Raw genomic sequence first — 12,844 nt, 5'->3', positions numbered from 1 at the left:
GCCGGGGCGGGGAGGGAGCCCGGCGGGCGTCGTGCGTCCCCGCTCGCGCTCGGACCCGCCGGGAGCCGCTGCGCCGGGGGTCCGGCAGCTTGCGGTGAGCAATAGGTGGCGTGCGGCGGCGAGCGCGTACGGGGTGCCCCGCCTTGTTCTGGGCCCCTCGGAAAGATCCCCCTTCGGGCCTGGAGGCAGGAGCGTGTAATCCCAGCACTCTGGGAGGCTCAGGTAGGAGAACTGCACGTTCAAGCCCGACCTGGGTAATTTAGTGACTTAACCAAGACCTTGTCTCAAAATTAAAAATAAAAAGGAACTGGGGTGTAGCTCAGTGCAGAGGCCCGAGGTTCTGTCCCCAGGACTGGGGCAAAGAAGAAAAAGCTCACCTGCCTCTCCCTCCTACCCGCAGCCCCGTGAGGTGGGTGCCGGCGTCCTGCTTTGGGGAGGAATGTGAGGTGGCCTCTTCCCAGGACACACTGACTCTGACCTCAGGCTGAGGTTACTGCTGGACTTTCCACCCCCTTTTGACTTCACATTTCTGTGATGTAGAAAATTGGAAACGAATAACCCGTGTTCTTAGCACTAGTTTATTTTTCTAGCATTAGCTTCTGGGGCTGGGGCTGGGGCTGGGGCTCAGCGATCGGGTGTTTGACACCATGTGCGAGGCGCTGTGTTCGGTCCCCAGCCTTGGAGCAAGCAAGAAAGATTTGAAAACAATACATTAAGTTCTCAGACCATCGTGAGGTCTTCCCAGCGGTCCTCATAGAGACTGAGGCCCAGAGCACGGAAGGGACTTGCTGGAGGCCACACAGAGAGAGGGTGCCAGGGGCCGGCATGCGCAGGGGTCCTGGGATGGTTCGTGGGGTGTTTCCTGGGCTGCCTCCGCTGCTCGGCCCTTCAGCTTGGGCCTGGGGACCGCTCCTCTCCCTGCTTCCTTGGCCGGCCCCAGGCGAGTGAGCACACTCCTTCCCCACGCGGCCTTTGCTGTGTTTCCTCTCTGAGTGCCCGCCCAGGCATTTTGACGTCTGATTCCTGCTGCCCCAGGGAGCAAGCAGCTCAGCGGCTCCTCAGGACTACTCCCCTGGCTTCTCCCGCGCACCACCGCGACGTTTGGGAGGTGCAGCTGCAGCCATCTGTCTTGCCTCTTGGATGCCCGTTGTGCTGGCAGGAGGAGCGATGCTTCCGATCTCTCTGCCCACCTGCCCGGCCCAGCCCCAGAACAGAAAGAGAGGCCTGACAGGTGGAGTGGTTTGTGAAGTAAGAGTAGGCCTAGGGTTTCTGGGCCCTGCCCCGGCCACCGCCCTCACTGAGCTGCATCCTGATCGCAGGAAGAACAGCCCCTCCTGAGGCCTCCCATTGCAATGGCGTGTTTGTGTCCGTGTCCGTTCAGAGCACAAGAGCTTGCTACCCCAAAGTCAGCTTTGACCCACTTCTCTGCTCTATCATTTGTTACCTGTGTGCCTTAGGGCAAGATACCTTACCCTGTGAGCTTCAGCATTGGAAGTGGTACCTGCTTCAGAGGACAGTGGTGATCCTTAAATAAAATGATGCAGAGGACCCAGGGTACGCAAGCCTTCCACTAGCACCAGCTATTATGGAAAGCAGTGACAAGAGGCCAGCACTGTGTAGTACAGGAGCTGTCTTAGACCATTAATGAACAGCTCACACTGTCTCTCTTAGAGGTGAAAGAGGGAGTTTGGGTCAAGCAAGAGGTAGAGGTGTGTATGTACACACATGTATTCGGGCTGGCACAGCTTTTTCCAACTCTTAAGCCATTCTTTGCCTTTACAGTAAGAGACAGAATGGAAGCCAGGTGTGGTGACCCAGGTTTATAATCCCTGCACTAGAGAGGCTGAGGCAGGAGGATTGCTGGAAGTTTGAGGCTGGCCTGGGCTACACAGTGAGTTCAAGACCTGCCTAAACTACATAACAAGACCCTGTCTCAAACAAACAAAAGAAACAGATGGAATTGACCTGGTGTTTTTAGCTTTTAAATTTTATAAGCTGTGAGTTCTGTGGGTGTCTGAACACCCAAAATGAGTGTGGGAGTCCAGTTTGTGCAATTAAAATTATGAAACGTTATTTGAACAAAAACTCCTGTCCTTATTGATGGCCTTGTGTAGAGGACGGCGTGGTGACTGTCCTTGAAGGAGGAGCAGTTGTCTCCATTTTGGCTGAGCCTGACCCTGTGTCCATGTACGACATGTACAGGCGGCTAGGACCTCTCCCTTCAGTTGGCTTGAAGCAATGCATATGGGTCCAGCCGAGGTGCTGATGGTAGTCTTTGAAGCAAGACAACAGGGCATGGTTTCCCTGGGACCCTGTTGTTCCCATGTGTGAGCTGGGACAGGCGGGATGAAGAGTCAGTGCTCCGTGCTGTCAGCTGGGAGCCCTGGGAGGAGAGGCTATGACTTCCTGGGGTTTGAAAGATTACACATCAGAGCTGAAGCGCCAACCCCAAAACTTCAGATACTGTCTCAGTTGTGTCATGCAGATTACTTTTTGCAGATCCTTCTCTCTGCATATTGCAGAGGTGATATCAGGCCTCCTACCTAACCCGGCTCACAGCACTTACCTGCTTCCCCCCCATTCTCACAGTCACTCATCCTCAAGCCACTCCTTTCTTCATGAATTAGTAAAACCCAGGTTTGGCCCTGGGACTAGGCCTTTGTTCCAGGCAGCCGTCATCGTGGCTGAGCTTCGGACCCCTCGGCTCCCCATAAGTACAAACATGCCTTAGTGTCTTATTCTTGTCATGGGTGGCACTCACTAGAATTCCAGTGACTTTTCCATGGGATTACAAATGTGAACTTCCTGGGCCTCCAAAGGACTGGGCAGGGCTCTCTACAGCTTTGGTTCGCAGTGTTTTGGCCCAGGCCTGTCCTGGGGCAAGAGCTTAGAATCAGATTATCTTGGTGTTTGGGTGGAAGAAAAGCAAGAGTGAGCGTTAGCACATTCACTGGCCAGCGGCCCAGAGTGGAAATCTACTTTCACTGTGTCATGTTCCTCACCAAGCTGCTGGGTCTGCGAGTGCCCGGATCAGTTATTACAGTAATGAGTGTGCAAGAGGGGACATGTCATCTCAAAACTGAGTGTTTAGAATCTGCCACCAAGCTCAGTCTGCGAGTTGAAAAACACCACCTTTAAAATTTCTTCTAAACTGAGTCTTTATAGAAATAGATTAGAATTCCATTTGCTAGTTTGAAGACTGTTTAGCTATTTTAAAGCACAGATTTTTGCAAATTTCAGTCTCCCATGGCATTTGGGAGGCTGTAGAAGTTTTACTTCTATGACTGTAGGGTCAGAAACATGGTGACCACTAGCTATTTTAAAAATTAATTAAAATTAAGTAAAGTTGGGAGTTGAGTTCTTCACATTTTGAGTGCCTAGTAGCCATATGCAGCCAGGGCAAGACTCCTTACCCTGTGAGCTTCAGTATTGCACAGCAAATAGAGACAATTTCCACCTCCCCAGAAAGTTCTGGGGTGCAGTACTACAGACCCAAGAGCGTTGGGAAAGCCACTTGATGATGGGGTTTAGTTCTATTTTTCTGTACTTTCTTAGCAAGGCATGGGTAGGTCAAGAGACGGAGCTTACAAAGGATGTTTCACTCTCAGGAATGAGAAGGTTAATAAAATTTCTTGGCCTCATTTCAGCAGATCAATGGCTTTTACCGCTGCCAGAGTCAGAGGGCAAGGGAGAGGGAATAAATGAGGTGTCCTGGGGCAGTGTTTCTTCAGCCCAGGTACAGGTTAGAACCATGTAGAGACCTTCTAAAAAACACCCATGCCAGAGCTGGGCCCCAGACCCTCTGGTCTGGAATGGGGAGGCCCAGGGATTGCAGTTTTTAAAAAAGCTCTCCAGGGAATTTTACTGTGCCCCTAGGGTTGAGAACTGCCTTCAGGATTACACTGAAACAAAAGTCCTGGAGGACTGGAAGACAGTTTTTCAGGGCAGATTTAGCGAAAGGCTGTAATGTTTCTCACTGACTGACCAGGTGATGAGGCAAGGGCTGGAGTTGAGAATTCTCAGCAGGGGGCCACTTTGTCCACTTGTGGTTGTCACCCTCAGAGGTAGCATCAGTAAAGACCAGAAATGCTGCTAAGCTCCTAACCCGCAGGGCAGCCCCACCACAAAGAATCGTGTGGCCCTAGAGTCACTTGTGACATGGTCAGGAAACCTGATCTGGATCTGATTTTCAGAGTTCAGATTCTTTCTGACCTTGGATGTACTTGCCTCTTCCCAAAAGATGAAGAGTTTCTCCCAGACCAGACCCCTTCGGAGCCCTCAGGAGCACATTCCAGGCTTTCTGTCCCAGAGCCCCAATGGTGTGTCGCTGCCTCCCTGCGGCTGGATGCAGCTGCTTTGTCCTGGGCATCTGTGGTGCCCTGGTGCTACGCCAAGGAGACCGCTGAGTCAGGGGAGCAGAGAGCAAGGGGAAGGCGCCAGCCAAGGTCTTTCTCTGCTGAAGGTTGGGATCCGTGGCTTGTGAAGTAATTATGTAAAGTAATAGCAGCCTTTGTGGGAGGCAGTTTTCCGAAGCTTTGGCTCCCTGGCTTTGGCATAGGGTGTTGCTTGTGATGTACCCAGACTAGGAGTCCAGCCCTATATGTGATGGTTTCTGGGGACTGAGCCGTAGGCTGCACTCAGAGTGGAAAGAGCCGCACAGACCCAGCCCACAGTGTGATCCAGCATGAGAACAGCCCCTGAGGAGAGCAGGGAAGGGGACGGAGGTGTGGCCAGGCTGCCTGCCTTGGCCTGGTAGGGCAGGCAGGATCTTTGAGCTGTGCAGAGGAAGTGCTCAGTATGTGACAGTCACCACGGGGAAGCGTTTTTCTATACCATTTCAGCTTGAGCCCAAACTGAGGTTCTCCGAGATGAAGTGACTTTTCAGTCTGGTGGCTCATCAGCGGCAGAGCAGGGGTTGTGACCCAGGTTATCGAAGTGCAAAACAGAACCCCCAGGAGCATTTCAGAGGGGGAATGCAGCAGTCATAGGCAAGACTTCCGGATGATCTGCTGGATCTCCAGCAGGAGGGAGAATCGGACGGGGTGGGGGGTGCCAAAGCCACAGAAGTGTTGAAGGACGTGGTGTGTCTGGGGGTTGCAAAGCAGTTTCAGAAAGACACGTGGGTGGAGGGAGATGGCGAACGATAGAAGAAAACGACACTTGAAAAGTGGGCAGGCACCAAGTCACAAGAGGCCTTGAACCCCATGCCAAGGGCCACTGTGAGCAACTGGTGGGTGGGGCAGAGGGTCAGAAAGCGGAGCGACATTGGGCGGTTGGCTTAACCTCTCTGGGTCCCCGCTGCCTGCCCGTCTAGACAAGAGCCTCTAACGGTACTGCTGTGGTGAGGAATCTCACTGTGCTGGCGGCACAGGGCAGGTGAGATCGGGTTTGCGTGGACACCAGCTAGGCAGCTCTGTTGACTCCTGCTTCCGTACCCAAGTCTGCGCAGTGGCTGAAGGCCCTGGCCCCTTCTCTGTCTGAGACGGTGGTTGCATGTTGACAGAAGCTTGTTGTTTGGCGTTTACCAAGTGTCCACCGAGGACAAGGTACAGTGGGTGTTAAGTGTCACAACGGATGTAGAGATGCAGCCTAACTTGTCTCTGAGGAGTTGGCAGCTTGTGGAGGGCACAGCCAGTTGTCTCACCATGCACCACAAATTACAGGTACCACGAGGAGCAAGTGTTCATTCAAAACTCTGGGGCAGGGAGGGGGAAGTGGAGGCTGCGCGGTCTGAGGCAGGGCTAAGTGGGGGAGTGAGGGAGCTAACTTTGTGTGGCGTTAGTGTTGTTACTTAGGTATTGCAGACTGATAGGTCCGCAGTCTCCCAAACAAGTGGACGGGAATGCTAAATACAAGAGACAAATGGAATGATTTCAGGGCTTGAGGATCAAAACCCTCTTAACAGAATTCGAGATTCTCTGGGGGCTGAGACAAAGATAGTCTCTGGGTGGCCTGTATTTATTTAGTTATCAGAACTAAGGCCAGAATACCGAAGCAAGATGAGACTCTGCTTGAAGGGCCGGCATTTAAGGACCTTGGAATTCTGCTCTAGGGCTTCTCCAAGTAATTGGAGTTAATTTAGGAGAACTGTGTTAATTTAGGAGAACTGTGTTCGCTCCAGGAAGGTCTCCACCCAGGAGTGAGATGCCTGCAGCTACAGTCTTTATCTAGTTAAGGTTGGAGCCAGGTGTCCTTAGCTGTGGCCTTGGCTTGTCCTTTGCTTCACCTGCCGTTACAGGCCTCAGTGGGGACCAGTGACTCGTAGAGGTTCACTTACTCTGAGTCCGCTGCCCACCTCCAGACAAGGGGCCTAGGTCTGGGACAAACTCATAAGTACACATGAAAGGGCAGTTGGTTACTCTTCGTAGCGGTCTCCATCAGAGGGTTTTTTGTTGTTTATTTGTTCCTGAACTAGGGATGCCTGATGCATGTTACGCAAGTGCTCTATTGCCAAGAGATATTCCCAGCCCTTTTCATTTTGCAATAGGGTCTTGCTAACTTGCCTTGGCTGGCCTCAGACTTGTGATCCTCCTACTTCTACCTTGGGATTGCATGCGTGAGCCACCACGCCTGGACTGCAGCAAGAGTTTTTAAAGGGGAGGTGGGCTGGTACAGGATGTCTTACAGAGAAAGAAAGTGAGAATAACAGAAGGTCAGTTCAGGTATAGTCATGAGGGGGTCATATTAGGGGATCCATCCTGTACCTGGATCCCCACAGTTGCCAGTTTGTAGATGGGAACCAGAAGTTCTCATGCCAGGAAAATACTCACTGGTGGACTTGCTACGTGTCATATCAGTTCGTGTGCACCATCTGTCCCTCTGCTTTCCTGTCCTGGTGGCCATCCAGGCCCTAGCAGCATCTGTATTGTGTTCATCTGTCTCACCCAGGCCAGAGATGTTTTAAGACTAGCGGTGCAAAGGAAAATAGCAACTCTTGCAAGAGAGGCAGGATTTCACGAAACCAAAGCGAGTGATGGAGAATTGCTAGAGTGACATGTCAAAGCCGTCCTAGGATGTGGCAGTGTGGGACTTGTCAACAGCTGAGGACAGAGACTCGAGAACTCAGACGATTGAAAGGCCCTTGAGAAATGAATGAAGCTCTAGTATATATTGTGCAAAAATGGCCTCATAATAACACTAGGATAACCAAATGTTAATGGGAAGGACTTTTCATACTATCTTTAGTATTTGTTATTACTTTTAAAATAGTTTTGATTTTTGATTTATTCACTTGGCTAAAGTTGCAAACAAAGCTGTGTCTCACCCTGAACTATGAAATTTCGAGTATGGCTTTACCGTATTTCCCTTTTCTTGCTCATTGTCCTGTACCCTACCTGGGGAGGAGAGAGGAGGGGGAGAATGCTAGGCAGAATTGTCCTACTAAAATGTCCTCACCTTCTTTCAAGATGTAAAACCTTTAATCTCCTAACTGTTCCTCTTGTTTACGCATACTGGTTTAGGTAACAGGAAAATGTGTTTGGATACCCGGGTTCTATTTTAGGCCTGCTATAGCACAGCCATATACAGGGCTATTTTAATTCCTTCTAGTCATCTGAAAAATAATCTTTATGTAATGCTCTTTCTAGCACTTGGCTTTGAGGAGGATGAAAGCTTATTGTGGGCTCCCCCAGAGCCTGAGGACTGTAGAGTCCGTGCAGGTAAAGCACCCAGTGGCTTTTTGCTTCTGTTTTAACCAGCGGGGGACTGGCATGCATTTCGGCAGTGTGTCTTTTCTTCAACATGATTTCCAGCAGGTGGTTATTTCAGACTATCCCAGCCCACACCTTGGCCCAAAAGCGATATTTTCAAAATGCTCCACCAGGTCACCACTTCTTTTTTTTTTTTTTTTTTTTTTTTTGAGACAAGGTCTTGCTATGTAGTTCAGGCTGGCCTTGAGCTCACCTTGTAGCCCAGGCTGGCCTTGAACTCGCAAGGATCCTCCTGCCTCAGCCTCCCGAGTGCTGGGATTACAGGCGTGCACCACCACGCCCAACTAGGTCAAGACTTCTGACACATGGTCAGGACTGCTGACACATGCTTCATTGCCTTTCTTCTTGGTCAGTTTGCTTCTTTAAAAGCCCTTGAGGGGTGCTGTATAAAGCAGGGCAGCAAACCCTCTCATCAGTCTTCTCCCAGAATCACACAGAAGATAGGAATTTATGGCTGTGTGATTCCAGGGTGGAAATCTCTTATCTTCTGTCTTAGACTACTGGACTTGGAGCCTTAAAGGCTAAAGTTCCTGCCAAGTGGACTTGACCTCAGACAAGTCACATAGGGCAGGAGTCCCCCCAATCTTCACGTGTTATCTTACAGGCCATCCAGCTGATGTGTGGAGATGGAGGGACTCTCGTCCCGATAGCAATCACATTTGTATTTCTTCTCATGAGAAACTGCAGTTTGATTGCTGTCCTTCACTGCCTTTTAAGCTAGTGTAGAGTCCACAATCAGCCAGCAGAACTTAGTGTTACAATGAAAATGGTCTATGATAGCCACAGGCTACATGTAACTGCCGAGCACTTGACATGTGGCTAGGGTAGCTGAGGAACGAATTTCAAATTTTATTTAATTGTAGTTACCTTAAATTTAAGTCGTCACATGATGCTAGTGGTACTCTCTTGGACAATGCAAGGTAGACCATTTTATTTGAGGTGTTACTGTTTTTTTCTTTTCCTTCTCTTTGCAGTACTGAGGATTGAAAGGAAGGTCTCGCACGTTAGTCAAACTCTCTAGCACTTAGCTACATCTCTGGCCCTGTATGTTTTAATTAGAGTTAAGAATTCATATATGTATATGGTAGCAATTCAAAAGGCACAGAGGGGTATCAGTGAAAACTCCCACACTCCTCTCTGCCCTGTTTCCATTCCCTGAGCTAGCCATGGCTACCAGGTTCTTGTGTATCCGTCCAGAAACATCTTGTACATGTATAACCTGGTGCCTCACTGTCTGTGTTAATGCAAGAGCTTTTTTGAGTTAGTAATGGGCCACGGAGATGATCACCCATGGGGACAAGTAGAGCTGTCTCTTCATTTGTATGTAGTGATTGCACACAGTGCTGTTTTGTAAAACTGCACCATTGCATACTCACCAGGTCCCCTGTAGTAGGCTTGTGAGTTACTTCTACTCTTTTTTATGGTATAGACAATACAATTAAAACCCCTGCACAGACCTGTTTCTCTGTATGTTTAGATGTAACTACAGGTAAATTCCTAGAGGAAAAGCATCTTGTTAGGTTAAGGGCAGGTATGTTCTGCGTTGCCACACATTTTGCCAACTGCCACCCGTGGAGTTTGGATTGGCACATGACGTGAGAGCCTGTAGGTCTGCATGTCCTGGGCCACACAGTCATCAGGCTCTTCATTCTTTGCCAGTAAAATCAATAAAGTCTACCATCAACCTGTAGGCTTCATTTGCTTGTCCTCATTGTAAACAATATTGAACGTCTTTTTATATGTTTAAGAGTTATTTCCATTTCTTTTCTGCTGTTATCTGTTTGGGTCCAGCTTCTTGGGTGGACAAATTTTAATCTTGTTTGTGGTGTCTCTTTCCATGTTTAAAAAACAAGTTTATGCAGTCAATTCGTTACTTTTTTTGCACTGATAATACAAAAATCGTTTTGTAACAGTAGGTTTTGCTGTGCCTTGTGGTTTTTATATCTTTCTTAGAAAGGCCTTCCCCAAGGAGATATTTAAAAGCGGTTCCTCTGGTTTGTCCCAGACCTTCCGCAGTTGTTTCTCGTGTTTGACGCTGACCTGCCATTCCCGTGCACGGTTCTGTGGCTTTGCCTCCTTGCCTGTCTCCCGATGCTCCTGCTGTGGAGCTCCTGCTGCTGCCTCTGTGCTTCTGCCCAGCCCTGACTTTGAGCATGCAGCCCCCAGTCGCTGGTCGCTCAGCAGTAGTACCGTCCTCCTTTGCCCTTCTCCCGGTCCTTCCAGAATACAGTAGCAAGGCCCTAGTGCAGATGGAGGAGGCGTGTCCTGTGCAGTAGCTTTGTTTGAGCATCTTTGTTACGCTCGCAGTCCCCGGAGCACACCCGTGCCCCTTTTTGCACTGGCTGACATGCAGCTGTTCTGTCTGCGCTCTCTCACCTACTTTTTTGACCTCCTGTGTCCTTTCCTCACTCTGACTCGTTATCTGAGAGGGCCTGCCCTCTGTGCACTTTTACCTGATTGGGGAGGTGGCCTGAGGCAGAGGTCGGCTATAAAGCCGCAGGGTGCATGTCCCGGCCGCTTGTGCTGCGGAGGGTGCTCTGTTCCGTGCAGCCGGCAGTTTGGCTGGCTGTGAGCTCTTCGTTCCTGTTCCCTCACAAGAATTAATGCTTTGTTGTTTTGTTTCTGGTGTTCCAGAACCTCATTTTCAGTCCCTGTCAGAGCCAGGACCAGCTGGAAGAGAAGGCTGTACTCTTTGACGAGTAAGTATGGATTTTTAACACCATCAATCACCCCAACAAATCCAGCCCTCTGGAGCCGGGCCTGCCGCCTGCGTGAGCTCCCTCTCCTCGCTGTGGTCCACTGGGTGGGTGATTCCCTGGTCACGGCCTACTGGGGAGGACAGGTGCCTGAAGGGATTTAAACTGCAGTGCACCCCAGAAGCCCCGGTGAACAGTTAAAGGATGTGCCAGGGGCAGAGCTCTAATGTAAAGGGAGTCCGGAAGACGTGGGGATCTGGGGAGCACAGTGCTCTGCTTGGGAGTGTGGCGCTGTGGCTCACCCTGGAGGCAGAGGGGAGTTCATCAGGCAGCCGGGACAGCATGGCTCTCCACTGGAAGGGAACAGCAGGAGCGAGGACAGAGCAGGAGCGAGGACAGGATGCTCTGCAGGTCTGGCCTGGGGCAGGGAGCTGGTTAGCTGGGATGGAGGCGGTCAGGGAAGTCTGTGCTGGGAAGATGCGTGGGACCACATGGGATGGTTCTGTTTCATCTGCTGGACATTGGACCAGTGCAGGGCAGTCCCCGGTGTGAACTGAAATGGTTGCTGCTAGAGCTGCTGGTGGAAAGATGCAGGGTAAGAAGGAGAAGCCTTTACAGAAACAGAAACGAGGGGAAAAGAGGGCCTGGCCGCAGGGTGCTGCAGAGGAACTTCCTCTGTCTTGCCCGATGGAGTCTTGCTCCTCACGGGACTTCTCTTCCCAGGCAGCATTTGTAGTAAGTGTTGACCCAACCTGTCTGAGAGATTGCTTGCAAGAGGCCTTTAAGTATAAATCCGCAGTGCTAGGTTGTCCGCCATGGTAGCTCCTATCTACAGGTGGGTGCCCAGCATTGGAAGACGGCCAAGTAACTAAAAGTTGAATTTGGGGTTTTGCTTAATTTTAATTAATCTAAGGTAAAATGGCAGTGTGTCTGTACTCAGACAAGTTGACTTTGGGGCTGGCACCTCTCCCCCACTGCGAAGCTGGAGCAGAGAGAGGAGGGAGACCGGAAAGTGCAGTGGCATCCGGGAGGCCAGGCTGGTGGGGGTCCTGCTGGCCCAAATCAGTGAGTCAGAAGAAGTAGGGACAGTGGTGTCTGCGGCAGCATAGGACCTGTGGGGGTCCTGCGTTTGGAAAGGTCCGGAAAGGTCCTATTGAGTGTGTTAGTTTTTTTAACTCCCTGCAAATGAGCGTGGAGGACAGAAGCCAGAAGGGAATGTGGGCGGGGTAGGTGCAGAGCATCATGGGAATCTACGGGGAGAGAGTTAAGAGGGCATCACCGTATCCTGGCTAGGCGTGCTCTGCCGCGGCTTGTGTCACCAGCAGGGCTGCCAAAGCTGCAGATTGCACAGGGAGAACAGGCTCAGCCCAAGGAGCATTGAGACCTTAAGGCCACAAGGAAGGCAGAGGTGAGCACCTGGGGACAGCGACATTTGCTGTAATGGCTGGGCCAGCTTAACTGCTTGTTTGGAAATTTCAGTGTAGTTATCCCCCTGTGACGGCAAAGACATATGGTGAGGACTTGGGACTGCCCATTTCTGTAGTTACTCCGTCCCATTGGCTGTGGGGCTTTCATGCCAGAGACTCTTCGCAGTTGCCTGACTTAGCTGCTGCTCTTTAGCAGAGTTTTGAGGGATTAGTTATTCTTTCCAGGAGGTGACTCCAGAGATCAGTGTGTGGTAAACGCAGCACTATTTGACAGCTGAGCATCACACTGAGATTTCAGGGACGTAGTATCTTTCTGATGAAGCCTTGTGCAAAGACTTTTCAAAATTTTTGTTAGTACATATCTGCAGTACATAATGATTGCATTCCTTATATGGAGTTGGTATGTGTACATAACGTATCTTGTTTTTCTTTAGCCGGCTGATTTTTTACAAAGGGACCGAGAACATATGTTGTGGATCTCTCTTTATACCTCTGAGGTTTTTAAGATACTGGAGGCTGAATCTAGGTCATAACACATTTTAATTCCTTTTCTTCATGCTCTCTCCCTTCCCCTCCTCCCACCTCCCACAGTCACTTGATTCCCTTTCCATTTGAGAAAGATCTGTCTCTACATTCGATTTTATGTTGCTTTTTATTTATAATTTGGGTCTCTCATATGTGACATTTAAGCTTGTGTGTCTGATTTATTTCACATAACATTATGGTCTCAAGGTGCATCCATATTCCTACGAATGACTCAAGTTTATCCTTTTTTATGGCACAGTCGTACTCCATCAGGTGTAAATACCACATTTTCTTTATCCATTCATCTGTTGATGGACATATAGGCTGCTTCCAAGATTTAACTGTTATGAATTGTGCCTCTAGAAACTTGGGTATGCGTGTGTCACTGTAATTTGAGGTTGTTATGGATGATACATTGTGTCAACTTGGGGAGTCTAGAGGTTTGGCTAAGTGACTCAACAGGAAGCCAGGGTGCTTACTTTGTATA

General features: G+C 50.0%; 1 protein-coding gene across 1 annotated transcript in view; it reads left to right on the top strand.

Moving 5' to 3' along the window:
- Abhd6 (abhydrolase domain containing 6) overlaps positions 1-12,844 on the top strand; it is a 51,473-nt gene that overhangs the window by 10,409 nt on the left and 28,220 nt on the right. Inside the window, exon 2 of the mRNA XM_005387302.2 lies at positions 10,344-10,408. The gene's annotated coding sequence lies outside the window, so the exon portion shown is untranslated. The remainder of the gene's footprint in view (positions 1-10,343; positions 10,409-12,844) is intronic.

Source organism: Chinchilla lanigera, unplaced genomic scaffold, assembly GCF_000276665.1.
Source record: "Chinchilla lanigera isolate Chin_1 unplaced genomic scaffold, ChiLan1.0 scaffold00029, whole genome shotgun sequence".
NCBI lineage: Eukaryota > Metazoa > Chordata > Mammalia > Rodentia > Chinchillidae > Chinchilla > Chinchilla lanigera.
Note: the sequence above shows the minus strand (reverse complement) of the source record. Positions and strands in the feature narration are given on the sequence as shown.